We start from the raw sequence: 16405 nt of genomic DNA, 5'->3' as shown, positions 1-16405 counted from the left end.
TATATATATATATATATATATATATATATATATATATATATATATATATATATATATATATATATATATATATATATATATATAAACACTATTCTGATCACGGGATCAGAATAATATTCTGATCACAACATGAACTTCCCGAGTAACGCGCCTGACCTTCCGCGAGGACTAGGTTGAACTTCAGCTAAAATGTGTCCAAATCGGACTTGCGATATATCGTTGGAAAGCTATGGACACCAATATCATGACCTAAGTTAAATTTTTGGCAAAATGTAAGCGGTTAAAGAGCAGTTTTGAAAATCATTTTTTCTTCACACAAAAAACGTGAATCGTATTTTCAATCGCATTTCTAAACCGTTTATCGGAATGAGGTAGATAATATGGTATTGGAAAGCAGCAGCAAAACCGCTCCTTCACATGTTGAAAGTTTTCTCTAATTCCCTATGGATAAATAGTAATTTGGAAAATCATAAAATTTTGCAAACCAAACAGCCTCATATTTTCAATGTAATTTCTAAACGGCTTATCCAATTGAGGCAAATGATATGGACTTGGAAAGCTTGTGAAAATGCGCTACTTTTTCATGTTAAAAGTTTTTCTAATTTGGAACGGTTTAAAAGTAATTTAGAAAACTGTACAAGTTCCACCGAGTTCGTATTTTCGAGCTTCTAACCGTATGTCCGAATGCAACAAATGATACGGCGTTGGAAAGCTTGAGGAAATGCGAAACTTTTTGTATATATTTCTTTTCCCAATTCCTTACACTTTTAAGTCAAATTTTAAAATGGCTAAAAACGTATTTTTGGCATAATTTCTACAAACTTTATCAGACTGGGGCAAATAATATACCGCTGAAAAGCTATGGAAAATGCAAAACTTTATCATGTTGATGATTTTCTCTGATTCCTAGCCGTTTTCATGTAATTTCAAAAACAACGAGATCATGCGTTCTGCCTTTATCGTGAAAAGAATTTTTCGAAAATGCACCGCGTGAAGAACTTGAACTTCTCGGCATGTCTACTTGAACTTCACTCTGTTTTTCACTATTTTTTTTGCTCGTAGATTTCCATTCACTGCTTGTAGCTCTCCATCCACTCACCCGAATTGAGCAAGTGATATACCGATGGAAAGCTGCAGTAGATATGCAACTTTCCCTTGTTGATCATTTTTTCATACTCGCGATAGTTTTAAATTTTTTTCATGTGAAATTCATTTAGTGTAGTAGTTGAACTTCCTGCTGTTTTCACGTTGAACTTCTGTGACGTATTTTCGTTTGTAATTTTTCTCATCCATTCGTTTGTGTTACACAAATGATTTTCCTTTTGTACAAACCCTTCTCACAATAATTTTTTTAACTTTCTCTGACCGAGGACTTGAACTTACACAAATGATATTCCTGTCTTTTGGAAGTAAATTATAAAATGACAAGATCATGATTTCTGCCTTCATCGCGAATGGAAATGCACTGCATGAAGTAGTTGAACTGATCGGGCATGTCTGTTTGAACTTCGCTCTGTTTTTGACGTGTTGTTTTTCGCACTGCGTGAAGTAGTTGAACTTCTGGGGCATGTCTGTTCGAACCCCACTCTGGTTCACTTTATTTGTATTTTTCTTATATGAAATACACACCATGTAGTATGTGAACTTCCGGTTGTTATCACTTTTGAACTTCTCTTTGGTTTGAGAGAATTATTTTAAAACACAAAAAACAACATATTTTTTTATGTATTTTGTACATCTAAATACACGGCGGGCCTCTCTCATAAGAATTTTTTGAACTTTTCCTCGCTGAGCAATTGAATTACTAGTTACAATTCTTTTCGTTTATGAGTTGTTTTTAAAAGTACAAAAAATGGCGCTGTGTTTATTATTTTTTTCAACAGGTAAATACTAGGTTTTAATAAGCTCCGAACTTCTCTGTTATTTCAGTTTGAACTTCACCTTTTTATATTTTGAGTAAAGAATTGTATTTCATTTTTATATGGAAAAAATCTTAGTTTTGTATAAACATTATACAAAATCTTCGTTATTTCGAACTGAACTTCTTGGTTTATTCGTTAGCAATGGGAAAATTTTAAGTTTTTGTGATAAATATTGAATTGCTCCATTTTCTGAAATTGAACTTCTTGGTGTATTATTGATTATTAAGGAAAATCTATTTTTTTTCATATACATTGAACTATTGTATTTTTAAAATTGAACTTCTCGGTTTTTTCAATTTGGACTTCTTAGTGTTATTAATTTGTACCGGGAAAAAATGCTAATTTTGTAATAAACATCGTACAACTTCTTGGATATTTCCAAATTGAATTTCTTGGTTTTTCGGTAGTAACGGGAAAAATTATGAGAAAAATCTGCATTTCTTATAGACATCGAACTTCACCATGTTTTAAGTTTGAACTTCATAGTTTTATTTGTTGGTAATGGGGAAAATCCTTTTTTGAACTTTCCCTGGCAGGTCACTTGAACTTCGAGCAACTAAAGTTTTTATCAAGACAACCGTCACAAATTCATTGTCGTTTGAGAGCAGTATTAAAAATGGCAAAAACAACATCGTTTTTCCTTGTTTTTAACATGTAATTGAAGGTTGGACGTCTCGCACTAGAGATCTCGAACTTCACCAGGAGGAGCACGTGAACTTCTTGCAACAAACCTTTGAAGCTTTTAGTTTTCTATGCTTATATTCTTATATGAAATGCATTTCGTGTAGTAGTTGAACTTCCCATTGTTTTCACCTTGAACTTCTGTCACGTATTTTTGTTCAACCTCTCTCACAAGAATTTTTGAACTTTGTCGGGCCGAGCACTTGAACTTCTAGCAACGAAATTTTAGCCTTTGCTTGAACTTCCCGCTGTTTTCACCTTGAACTTCTGTCACGTATTTTTGTTCAACCTCTCTCATAAGAATTTTTGAACTTACTCGGGCTGAGCACTTGAACTTCTAGCAACGGAACTTTTAGCCTTTGCCTTTTCATTCTTTTTTCATACAAATGCATAGTGTCTAGTACATGAACTTCTGACAGTTATCAACCTGAACCTTCGGTAGTCATCATGCAAATTTTCGAACAGCTCCATTTTTTATTTTTGAACTTCTTTGTTTATTCTATAGTAACGGGGAAAATCATAGGTTTGTAATAAACATTGAAACACAATCCATGTAGTAGTTAAACCAGTGGTTATTTTCACTTTGAATTTCTCTCTGCCTTTTTACCCATAACTCCAAAAACACTCATTGAAATTAAGCAAAACTTTTAAATAATATGTTTTAATATACTTTGGACTTATGTGCTTTTTTTAATTTGAACTTCAATTTTTTTTATTTTTGAGTAAAGAATTGTTATTGATTTTTAAATAAACATGGAATTTGACTCTTTTTTCAATTTGAATTCATGGTTGATTCTTTAATAATAAGAGATATCTATGTATTTGAAAAAGGTAAATCCTAGACTTTTTTAATAAACATCGAACCACTTCGTTATTTTAGTTTGAACTTCTAGTTTTTTTAATGGGATATTTCTTTTTAAACTTTTTTAGTTCGTTCCTTTTTTTATTTGAACTTCTTCCTTTTATTCTTTAGTAATGAGAAAAAATCTGAGTTTTTTTTGTAAATTTGGGACTTCTCTGTTATTTAAATTTGAACTTCTTAAAAAAATATGGTTTTTAATAAGCATCAAACAATTTTTTTTAAAAATTTAACTTCATACTTTTAGTTTTCATATAACCAAAAATAATTTTGAGTTTTTCGTATACATGGAACTACTCTATTTGTTTTAATTTGAACTTCTCGATTATTATTTAAAGTAACAACAAAATATCTGAGTTTATTATAAATATCGAACTGATGTATTCTAGTAATTTCGACTTCTTGGTTTATTTCCTTTAGTAACGGAAAAATCATAGTTTTATAATAAATATTGAACCGGTCCATTTTTTATGTTTGAACATCTTGAGTTTTTTATTTAGAAAATGGTGAAAATCCTTTTTTATAATTTTAAAGTGTTGTATTTTTTCTTTGAACCTCTCATTATTTAGTAACAGAAAAAATATGAGTTGTTTCAAATGTCGAACTACTCTGTTATTTTAATTTGAACTTCTCAACTTTTTTATTTTGAACTTCTGTGTACATATTTTAGAAACAGGGGAAATAAAACCGATCCATTTTTTTCCTATAAGGTATTTCATGAGTTTATTTTTAAGTTGAACATGTACGGTTTTTTCTTTTTTCTACATATCTAGGATTTTCATACTAGTTTGTTTGTGAAATGCCTTATTTTTTGTTTTCAAGAGAGAGCTTCTATATATATTTTTTTGCGAGAAAAGAGGTGGGAGGCGAGTACAAGAATTTTTGGGATTTATTTCAACAATTTTAAGCGTCCATATTTGAACAATTTGAATTTCTCATAATTTTTCCTAGGAACATTTTTTGGGTTTGTCTTTTTGTTTCTTTTTGGTTTTGACTTTATATTTTTCAGCCATGTTTGATCTTTCGCAGTTTCACACAATTCAATACATTTTTTTAATTTCCATTTTTTGTATAGTGATTTTTTCTATTTATATTTTATATATGAAATTTTCTATGCAAATTTACATGAGCGTGGTCTTCAAATATAACTAGAAACTGTAATCATATATCATTGAAAACACACGCTTCAGACTATCCTCTGAACCTTGGCTCTAGTTGTCAACACACGCTTCAGACTGCATAGATCAGTAGCTAATTGATGGGAGTGATGAATTCTGAAACAACAAACACTGAAATACCAATGTTTCAGGCAACTCAGCTGCTCCCTGCACTTTATAGCAGAAACGCACCTCCTGGAGGGACATACTATGCAAGAACTCACATAGTCACACTAGGACTTTGACTGTTAGAAACCTCGGCCAGCAACGCGAGTACATCTGAATCCGCACCTAACGCCAACTTTTATATAGTGATGCTTGAACGTCTCAGCGAGACAGCTAGCTAAAATTCAAGCAGCGTCAGTGGTCGGCATCTCACACACATGGCTGGCCAGCATGATGTGAGGGTCGGCGATGGCGTCGACGGAGGAGGCCGTCGGCGGCGTCACAGGGCAGGGGGGTATGGGTGCGACAGGTTGAGCAAAAGGTTGGGATCCCACTTACCTCGAGCGTCACTACCGAACGGATGCAGTCAAATACGTTGGACTGCAATGGCAGGGTGGAGTTGGAGCATGCGTCCACGGCTGTGTGCGTCACCCATGGATGGTAGGGCTGGTAGCAAGCGCTGGGCGCGTACCGGGAGCCGGGCAGAGCCAGGAGGAAGCGGGCTGGTCAAGGCGGGTCGGCAGCGAGCTTGGGCAGGCGACGGCGGCTCGTGGGATCCAGTGACCGGCGATGGCGCTCTGGATCGAGGACCTTGCGGCGGCACATGGGAATCCATGGCCCGGAGACAGCATGCGGGGATCCCGGGGCCCTGCGGCCGCTGGATCCGAGGGTGGTGCTGGGAGGAGGCTCACCGGCCGTAGCGGAGGGGTGGCGCGCCGGCTGTTGGGGAGGAGGGGAGGTCGCGGCGAGGAAGGTGACCGGGGGTTCGGGGTCCCGGCGGTGCGCACGGGTGCGGGGTCCCGACGCTGCGCGTCGGGCCCGACAGAGGTTACCGGCGGCGCGCGTCGGGCCCGATGGTGGTTACCGGCGGCGCGCGGCTGCAGGGGTATCTGGAGGTTAGAGAGAGGTGCGAGACGTGGGGGACTGCCCGGGTTGTTTTTTCTTCGTTCGGGAGTTCAGAAACATCTTTGTCCTCCTAGGGCGCGGCTGCAGAATATATATATATATATATATATATATATATATATATATATATATATATATATATATATATATATATATATATAGATGAAGGAGGTAGGTCAGGGGAGCCATGAAGGGCCCATGAGGGTGGGGGCGTGCCGGGCAACCTCGTGGGCGCCTCGTTTATTTCTTGACGTCCACTCCAAGTCTCCTGGATTGCGTTTGTTTCAAAAAGATCGTTCCCGAAGGTTTCATTCCGTTTGGACTCCGTTTGATATTCCTTTTCTTCGAAACACTGAAATAGGCAAAAAAACATCAATTCGGGCTGGGCCTCCGGTTAGTAGGTTAGTCACAAAAATGATATAAAAGTGTAGAGTAAAGCCCATAAACATCCAAAACGGGTAATATAATAGCACGGAACAATCATAAATTATAAATACGTTGGAGACATATCACACATTCATTTTTTTCTTTAGGTCGTTCTCCCACAGTCTCCACAACTCCTTTCCGACACATACCGATCGATAAACCTCTCCAGCGATGTCTGCCTACAACATACACACGCACCTTCCATCTTCTCCTTTCTATGTCCATGCCTCGTGTCTCTCATACGGTTCCACACACGTGTGAACTCTCACCTCTCTTTTCATCGATCTCACAACCGCACACTCCTCCTCCTATCTAGCTAGTAGCTCGGCCTCTCGCACCACCTCCTTGCTCCATTCTCTCTGTCTATCCGTCTCGCTGGGCCTTATTTGCCTCTAACAAATGGATGTACACCGACCGATCCCCCGCTATACATATAGCAAGCTAGATCCTTATAACTCGTTTTCCCCCACGTGTCGATCGATCTACCTCATTAGTTATGTCTCTCCCTTCCTCCGACAAACAACAATTGATCTACCGATCTAGTTAGGTTTGCTTACCAAACACATGGTTCCCCTTCATCATCAATGCATGCGCCCCGACAGATCTATCACGCACAGGCACACACAAAAACACATCCCCACTCTTATTGATAATATTGCAGTTCTACCCTCAGTTTGTCTAGTAGGCCTCTCTCACCATCTTCGAGAAGCAACTCCATCACCCATCCAACACTCTACCCATCTCCCTTCCTCCCTCTCTCCTCTCTCTCTGTCCCATCCTATTTCTCGTCCTTCAGTTATGTATGGATGTCGACCGATCTCCCTCAAGACATAGATGGGTCTGTCCTTCTCGACACATATACGAGTTGTTCTACCTCTCTAGTTAGGCCTCTGCCTCCCCCTCCCCCACCCCCCCACACACCGATACATCGAGCGCTCTAGTCATGTGTCCCTGACACACACAAACTTGTCCTGTGCCCTCTGACATTCCGGTAGGTCAGTAGCCCTATATCTTTGACTTGCACACACACAATTTTGATGGCTCTCTTCATCGATCTCGCACCCACCCACTTGATCCTCTCTTCGACTCTATCGATATTTATGACCCCTCCCTCTCTTCTCGTGGATTGCCCCATCTACAGTGGCGGCTCCAGGAATTTGCAACCGGGTATTCATGTGTATTCATTTTGCCAAAATCATTGATGTTTTTCGAAAATTATCACTCTTTTGCCAAAATCAACACTGTTTTGTAAAAATCATGGGTATTCACATGAAGACCCAAGAATACCCCTAGCACCGCCCCTGCCCCTCTATATATGATATGGATAGGCCTCTATTTCACACACATTGCATGCAAAATTTTGTTTGAGATGTCATCGACACATATTCCCACAAATACATTCACAAAATCACACCCCAAACAAAAAGCACTCATGAACGCACATGCCATCTGTCTAGGTTTGTATCTCTCTCTCACACACACACGTAGGTGGGGGACGTGCACGAAGAAAAGAGGTGCATGCACCGCGCACGTACTCCTGTCTCTTTCCCAACCACACTCGCGCGGGTGCACGGTGGAGCTCATTTCTGTACGAAAAGGCAGCCCACGTGGTAATTTGACACGTGTACTCGTTGTCCACTTGATGGAGGTTCGTCTACCACGGGTCAGCAAACCAATTTCGACTTGAAGTGTTATGTTAAAAAAGAGGCAAACCATGTGGGGCCTACCTTAGAGGCAAGGCTCTATACACTGGAGTACTTTTGACGTGTCCCATCAACTCGCAGAACAAGGAGAAGCTTGCTTAGTATGCCATCTCCCCCGCCCACGGGAACAGTGGCTCGCAGGATGAGGGGAAGCTTGCTTACTAGTACGCCTTATGCCCGCTCCCTCGCCCACGCGCGCGGTGGCTCGCGGGACGAGGAGAAAATTTTACTGCTCCCTCCATTCACTCCTCGTCCCTACCTTGGTTAGAGAGATTATCATATTGTTTGGAATATATGTCCTTTAGTAGATTTCAATATGAACTACTAGTACATACTCCAAACACTGATGTATATAGACGTATTTTAGAGTGTAGATTCACTCATTTTGCTCCATATGTAGTCCATATTGAAACAGACATAATAGTAAGCACTCTCCCTCGCCCCTCGACCCTCGCCCACGTGGTGGACGTGCAACAATTCATTCGGTCTCATATAGCCAGAACGATATATACCGCAGTATCATTATTGCTCGACTTCCCAAAGAGGCGAAGAGCCAATCGCAAGGTTAATATTTTGGAGATGCCAAGCGCAAGTTTTATAGGAGAACAATTAGTAGGTGCTGCATCATTTATAAATAAAGTTTTTTCATTCAGTGACACATACACAATATAAATAGGTTCATATGGAGAGAAAAGGAAATCGCTCCACTATATACATAGGCAGGATGGGCCTACACGGTTGCTTGCTGGGGTTGCTCTCTTCACACTCTCTCGCACCAAACGACTGTGGCCACATCTCTAACATCTCGGCAGATCATGTCCGCCGGGGGAAGGGGTGGATGCTTAGTGTAGACGCAGTCACCGTCATCGATGATGAAAACTCACTGTTGGCACGTCACGATCAGGGGTCCCCGCCGTTCTCTCTCACAAAGCCGGTGAGGTTGCCTTCGTCCCTTGCTCACTGTCGTGACGTGGGCAGTTGCCGCCTCCCTCTGCCCTCCTCTAGGTTGAGCTACGTCCCAACATCCCTCAGGTACAACTCCCTTTACAGCCGGGCACCACTGCTCCAGCTGCCCACATCACTCCATGTGGATATTTCTCTACTTCTTTGCCCCGCACATACCTCTACTAGCTTCTACGTAATTTATTTGTGATGAGTTTATGTCTCATCAACTAGTCCCAGTAATCTTATTCTAATCACGCTTCTTCAATTTCTTTGCCACATGGATGCTTATCTCGATTTTGGTGAAACTACACAAAATGATCAGATGGTAAAAGGTTTGCAAACTTCATTTCTTCGGAAGCTTCAACATTGCCAGCAAATTAAAGCCTGGTTAGGGTTGACGGTTCAAGGGCTAGGGACTGCATGGATCGTTTTTTCTTTAGCTGTCTCTGTTCCAAAATAAGTGTTAACTTTAGTAGTAGTACAACTTTGTACTAAAGTTTGCATAAAGTTGAGACACTTATTTTGGAACGAAGGGAGTACATATTGGCTATGATCTGTCAGTCATTGAGATGTAGTAGCATGCATGTTAGTCTCCTTTGTATTTGATGAAATGCTACAACGGGCAACCTTGGACGCAAGATACATGAAACAGAAGCTGGAAGCTTCATAGCATTGTACAAATTTATCTCGCTGATAAATTACAGTACGTACTATACTAGTACTATGTAAAGAGTTAGGTGTCGCTCGGTGTCCAGAAAATATGGTGATAGTGTGAGGTGTGCCATGTAATCACTGAGCCTGCGTGTTTTCACTGCTCTCGCACTCCTCCGCTGTAAGAACGGAGAAAATTGTAATCTAGTAGTACCTCCTTTCGCCGAAAGCGTGGGACATCCAGCAGTCCTACCACCTCAGTAATAATGACCAATGAGCCGTCAAATCACATAGACCCAGTAGTAAGTTGGACGGACGAAGCAACCATCACTCTTGAATCCGCTTCTCCCTTCAACGCAGGCGCCAGTGAGAGGTCGCGCCCGCTCTGTGTGGGCATTAATGCGGCATCGATTCTTTGGAGCGGCGCTAACCATTTTGGGCGGGAAGCGCGCGCATGCGATGGAGGGGCTTTGGGTGGGCCATGCTGGTCAGGAGCAGGTGTGGCAGCAGTCTACCTGTCCTGACCGGATGCCCGGAAACGAGAGGATGCACCGACTCTCGCGGCTAAATCATACACTACACACAATCTCACTGTAGGAGTAGGTCGATGTGTCGCTCTCTCTAACACACACATGCTGTTAAACATACACACACACACACACACACACATACACACAGGTTCATAGAATAGGAATATCGTGCGAGTGCGAAGCCACAGGAAGTGAGATACAATGGAGTACATACAAGAAGAGAAGAGATGAGGAATATTCCATCAAACATGGACTGAGGAGTAGTACTCCCTTCGTCTAGGTGTTAAGTTATCTTACGAAAAATCAGATATTCTCAAAATGTTTAGGTGTCGTCCATTAACTTCGCATCTCAATCCCCTCCTGGCCTCATTGCCAGCGAGCGTTATTACTTAGGGAGCGTTTGGATCCTTAGCAAGAACAACTTATAGCCTAGCTGGGCAAGGTTAGGTGTTTGGAACTGTTAAAATATGTTAGCTTTTGTTGGCCAGCTAGCTTGGGTGGGCTAGAAAAACCTTGCTAGCTCAGGAGAGCCAGATCGGCTCGCTTCCGACGGCAAACTTCGCGTACTACCTCCGTCCTGGTTTATTGGTCCCCATTGTATTTCGTGTCAACTTTTAACCATAGATTGAACTAACAAAGTGTTCATGCATGTCACAAAAAATTATATCATTGAAAACTATGTTCAAATATGAATCCTGATATAATTTTTGTTGACATGCATTAACATTTTGTTAGTTAAATCTTTGGTCAAAATTTGGAAAACTACAAAGGGGACCTATAAACCAGGACGAAGGTAGTAGTAACATAGACTAGTAACATATGCATGTTACTAGTCCAAGTTACTCGCCACTATGACCATCCTAAGCAATGTAACCAAACACTCCTTACTCTGCCTTGTTATCTCCCTCGAAAACCCAATGCATGGAGCGCAACTACGCGTTGATCAGTCAAGAAATCAAAGTCGGCTTGCATGCAAGTTAATACGTGGTCCTGCATGGTAGCTAAAACGACATCTCTTAGTTGTTGGGATTAAATTGTTGCGTTTAGAGACAGAAATGAGGGCTTTGATTGGAGGAAGGACCGATCAAGTTTCTCCTTCTCCTCCAATCAGCTTGCACCTTCTAACGTGACTTAATACACCTAGACAGAGGGAGTAGTACGAGATCCGGTGGCACACTGACTTAGGTCAAATACAAGTGCCCAAAATTGTGTGCATGTTATAATAAGGATTCACTTAAAATAGTACGTGAGCGAACAGAGGGATCAATTGGACAGTGTTCACGAGCAATAGCGTGATGTGTGAGGTAAGATACACCGCTGGTGCTTTTAAATTTTCTTATTAGTTTGTTTGTTTCACCCTCTGACTCGTGGGACCCAACGTACTACGTGGAGAGAGGTAAGGTGACTAAGGCTGCATTATTTCTGTACTACCAACACTGCTTTAAATCCCAAAAGACCTTAGACTAGTCACAATGGATAGTAACTTAGACTAGTAACATGCATATGTTACTAGTCTATGTTATTACCTCTATAGCGGGGAGTAACATTGTGTGGTATCACGCAACACTTCATTTATTAGATTGTAGACTCATTTTGTCTTGGTATGTGTGATGTTACAGTAACTAGATATGTTACCACAAGCCTCTCTTTCCTCATTAATTACTCGCCACATCATCTATTTTGCCTAAAGATGTGTGATGTTACCATCTATGTTACTCCCACTGTGGATAGTCTTACTACCAAAGCCACATGACACGATTATGATTTAAATCCCAATGACTTCCATAAAAAAAACACGGCATGCTTGTCACACGAATGCAGGAATGTATAAAAGGTTATTTTCCTCTCGTTGAACATAATGGGAGGGTGGTGTAGCTGGTTAGCCTATTCGCTCATCAAACTTGAGGTCTTGGGTTCGATAACTACACTTGAGCATAATTTTGTTTTTGTTCGATTTCTTTCTTCCACCCAATGACAGGTAAGCCCCGCATGACAGAGAGAGAAAGTGATCTAGGGCGGTGCCAGGAGGATTCTTTGACTGGTCAAAATGGATAGATACGGAGCTATACGATCTCGTAGTGGCCATATAATCACCTCATCACGTATACGATGCAGCCTCGGTGCTTGTTTTCTAGGGTTTGCACTCTTCACACTCTCTCTCCAGTATATATATACACGCTGGAGCCTCAGCGCTTGTAGTTCCATTCTTCACTCTCTCTCACCCTCTCTAGATCTAAACAAGACTTCGTTAGCCTCTCTCTCTCCCCTCACTGCTGGCCAAAGAGCCGGCATGGTCCGTCCGCCAGGAAGGGAAGGAGGCTTAATGTTGTCGCCGTCAGCGAGGGAGGGAATCCACTACCAGCACAACTGTTCTCTTTCACCCAGCGGCGGCGCAGGAGGGCCTCCGAGTATTGGGGAATGTAGTAATTTCAAACAATTTCCTACGCACACGCAAGATCATAGTGATGAGTAGTAACGAGAGGGGAGAGTGTTGTCCACGTACCCTCGTAGACTAAAAGCGGAAGCGTTATGACAACGCGGTTGATGTAGTCGTACGTCTTCACGATCGACCAATCCTAGTACCGAACGTACGACACCTCCGTGATTTGCACACGTTCAGCTTGGGACGTCCCACGAACTCCGACCCATCAAAGTGTCGAGGGAGAGTTTCGTCAGCACGACGGCGTGATGACGGTGATGATGATGCTACCGATGTAGGGCTTCGCCTAAGCACCGCAATGATATGACCGAGGTGGATTATGGTGGAGGGGGGCACCGCACACGGCTAAGAGATCAATGATCAACTTGTGTGTCTATGGGGTGCCCCCCTCCCCCGTATATAAAGGAGTGGAGGAGGGGGAGGGCTGACACTCTACAATGGCGCGCCCTGGGCAGTCCTACTCCCACCGGGAGTAGGATTTCCCCCCTTCCAAGTAGTAGGAGTAGAAGAGAAGAGAAGGAAGGAGGGGGCGCTGCCCCTCCCCCTAGTCCAATTCAGACTAGGCCTTGGGGGCCCATGTGGCCTGCCCTAGGCAGCCCCTCTCTCTCTCCCTTAAAGCCCAATAAGGCCCATATACTCCCCGGCGAATTCCCGTAACTCTCCGGTACTTCGATAAATACCCGAACTACTCAGAACCTTTCCGATGTCCGAATATATCCTTCCAATATATCGATCTTTACGTCTCAAACATTTCGAGACTCCTCGTCATGTCCCTGATCTCATCCGGGACTCCGAACAACTTTTGGTACATCAAAAAACATAAACTCATAATACCGATCATCACCGAACGTTAAGCGTGCGGACCCTACGTGTTAGAGAACTATGTAGACATGACCGAGAAATATCTCCGGTCAATAACCAATAGCGGAACCTGGATGCTCATATTGGCTCCCACATATTCGACGAAGATCTTTATCAGTCAAACCGCATAACAACATACGTTGTTTCCTTTGTCAACGATATGTTACTTGCTCGAGATTTGATCGTCGGTATCTCAATACCTAGTTCAATCTCGTTATCGGCAAGTCTCTTTACTTGTTCCGTAATACATCATTCGGCAACTAACTCATTAGTCACATTGCTTGCAAGGCTTATAGTGATGTGTATTACCGAGGGGGCCCAGAGATACCTCTACGACAATCGTAGTGACAAATCCTAATCTCTATCTATGCCAACTCAACAAATACCATCGGAGACACCTGTAGAGCACTTTTATAATCACCTAGTTACGTTGTGACGTTTGGTAGAACACAAAGTGTTCCTCTGGTATCCAGGAGTTGCATAATCTCATAGTCATAGGAACATGTATTAGTCATGAAGAAAACAATAACAACATACTAAATGATCAAGTGCTAAGCTAACAGAATCAGTCCAATCAACCACATCATTCTCTAATCATGTGATCCCGTTCATCAAATGATAACTCTTGTCTATGGCTAGGAAGCTTAACCATCTTTGATTAATGAGCTGGTCAAGTAGAGGCATACTAGTGACACTCTGTTTGTCTATGTATTCACACATGTACTAAGTTTCCGGTTAATACAAATCTAGCATGAATAATAAACATTTATCTTGATTAAGGAAATATATAATTAACAACTTTATTATTGCCTGTAGGGCATATTTCCTTCAGTCTTCCACTTGCACTAGAGTCAATAATCTAGAATACGTTGTGATGATTCTAACACCCATGGAGTCTTAGTGCTGATCATGTTTTGCTCGTGAGAGAGACTTAGTCAACAGGCCTGCAACATTCAGATCCGTATGTATCTTGCAAATCTCTATGTCCCCTTCCGACACTTGATGACGGATGGAATTGAAGCGTCTCTTGATGTGCTTGGTTCTCTTGTGAAATCTAGATTCCTTCGCCAAGGCAATGGCTCCGGTATTGTCACAAAAGATTTTCATTGGACCCGATGCACTAGGTATCACACCTAGATCGGATATGAACTCCTTCATCTAGACTCCTTCATTTGCAGCTTCCGAAGCAGCTATGTACTCTGCTTCACACGTAGATCCCACCATGACGCCCTGTTTGGAACTGCACCAGTTGATAGCTCCACCATTCAATAAAAATACGTATCCAGTTTGTGACTTAGAGTCATCCGGATCAGTGTCAAAGCTAGCATCGATGTAACCACTTACGACAAGCTCTTTGTCACCTCCATAAACGGGAAACATATCACTAGTCCTTTTCAGGTATTTCAGGATGTTCTTGACCGCTGTTCACTGATCCACTCCTTGATTACTTTGGTACCTCCCTGATAAACTTATAGCAAGGCACACATCAGGTTTGGTATACAACATAGCATACATGATAGAACCTATGGCTGAATTATAGGGAATGACTTTCATTTTCTCTCTATCTTCTTCAGTGGTCGGGCATTGAGTCTGACTCAACTTCACACCTTGTAACACAGGCAAGAACTCTTTCTTTGACTGATCCATTTTGAACTTCTTTAAAACTTTATCAAGGTATGTGCTTTGTGAAAGTCCTATCAAGCGTCTTGATTTATCTCTATAGATCTTGATTCCCAATATATAAGCAGCTTCACTGAGGTCTTTCATTGAAAAACTCTTATTCAAGTATCCTTTTATGCTATTCAGAAATTCTACATCATTTCCAATCAACAATATGTCATCCACATATAATATTAGAAATGCTATAGAGCTCCCACTCACTTTCTTGTAAATACAGGCTTCTCCAAAAGTCTGTATAAAACCATATGCTTTGATCACACTATCAAAACATTTATTCCAACTCCGAGAGGCTTGCACCAGTCCATAAATGGATCGCTGGAGCTTGCACACTTTGTTAGCATATCAGTAAAACCTTTGGGTTGCATCATATACAACTCTTCTTCCAGAAATCCATTCAGGAATGCAGTTTTTACATCCATTTGCCAAATTTCATAATCATAAAATGCAGCAATTGCTAACATGATTCGGACAGACTTAAGCATCGCTATGGGTCAGAATGTCTCATCATAGTCAACTCCTTGAACTTGTCAAAAACCTTTTGCAACAAGTCGAGCTTTGTAGATAGTAACATTACCATCAGCGTCAGTCTTCTTCTTGAAGATCCATTTATTCTCGATGGCTTGCCGATAATCGGGCAAGTAAACCAAAGTCCACACTTTGTTCTCATACATGGATCCCATCTCAGATTTCATGGCATCAAGCCATTTTGCGGAATCTGGGCTCATCATCGCTTCCTCATAGTTCGTAGGTTCGTCATGGTCAGGTAACATGACCTCCAGAATAGGATTACTATACCACTCTCGTGCGGATCTTATTCTGGTTGACCTACGAGGTTCGGTAGTAACTTGATCTGAAGTTTCATGATCATTATCATCAGCTTCCTCACTAATTGGTGTAGGGATCACAGGAACTAATTTCTGTGATGAACTACTTTCCAATAAGGGAGCAGGTAAAATTACCTCATCAAGTTCAAATTTCCTCCCACTCACTTCTTTCGAGAGAAACTCCTTCTCTAGAAAGGATCCATTCTTAGCAATGAATATCTTGCCTTTGGATCTGTGATAGAAGGTGTACCCAACAGTTTCCTTTGGGTATCCTATGAAGACACATTTCTCCGATTTGGGTTCGAGCTTACCAGGTTGAAGCTTTTTCACATAAGCATCGCAACCCCAAACTTTCAGAAACGACAACTTTAGTTTCTTGCCAAACCACAGTTCATATGGCATCGTCTCAATGGATTTAGATGGTGCCCTATTTAGCGTGAATGCAACTGTCTCTAAAGCATAACCCCAAAACGATAGCGGTAAATCAGTAAGAGACATCATAGATCACACCATATCTAATAAAGTGCGGTTACGACATTCGGACACACCATTGCGCTATGGTGTTCTGGGTGGCGTGAGTTGCGAAACTATTCCGCATTGTTTCAAATGAAGACCAAACTCGTAACTCAGATATTCTCCTCCACGATCAGATCGT

The sequence above is a fragment of the Triticum dicoccoides genome, chromosome 1B, assembly GCF_002162155.2.
Source record: "Triticum dicoccoides isolate Atlit2015 ecotype Zavitan chromosome 1B, WEW_v2.0, whole genome shotgun sequence".
NCBI lineage: Eukaryota > Viridiplantae > Streptophyta > Magnoliopsida > Poales > Poaceae > Triticum > Triticum dicoccoides.
This window is presented reverse-complemented; position numbering follows the sequence as displayed.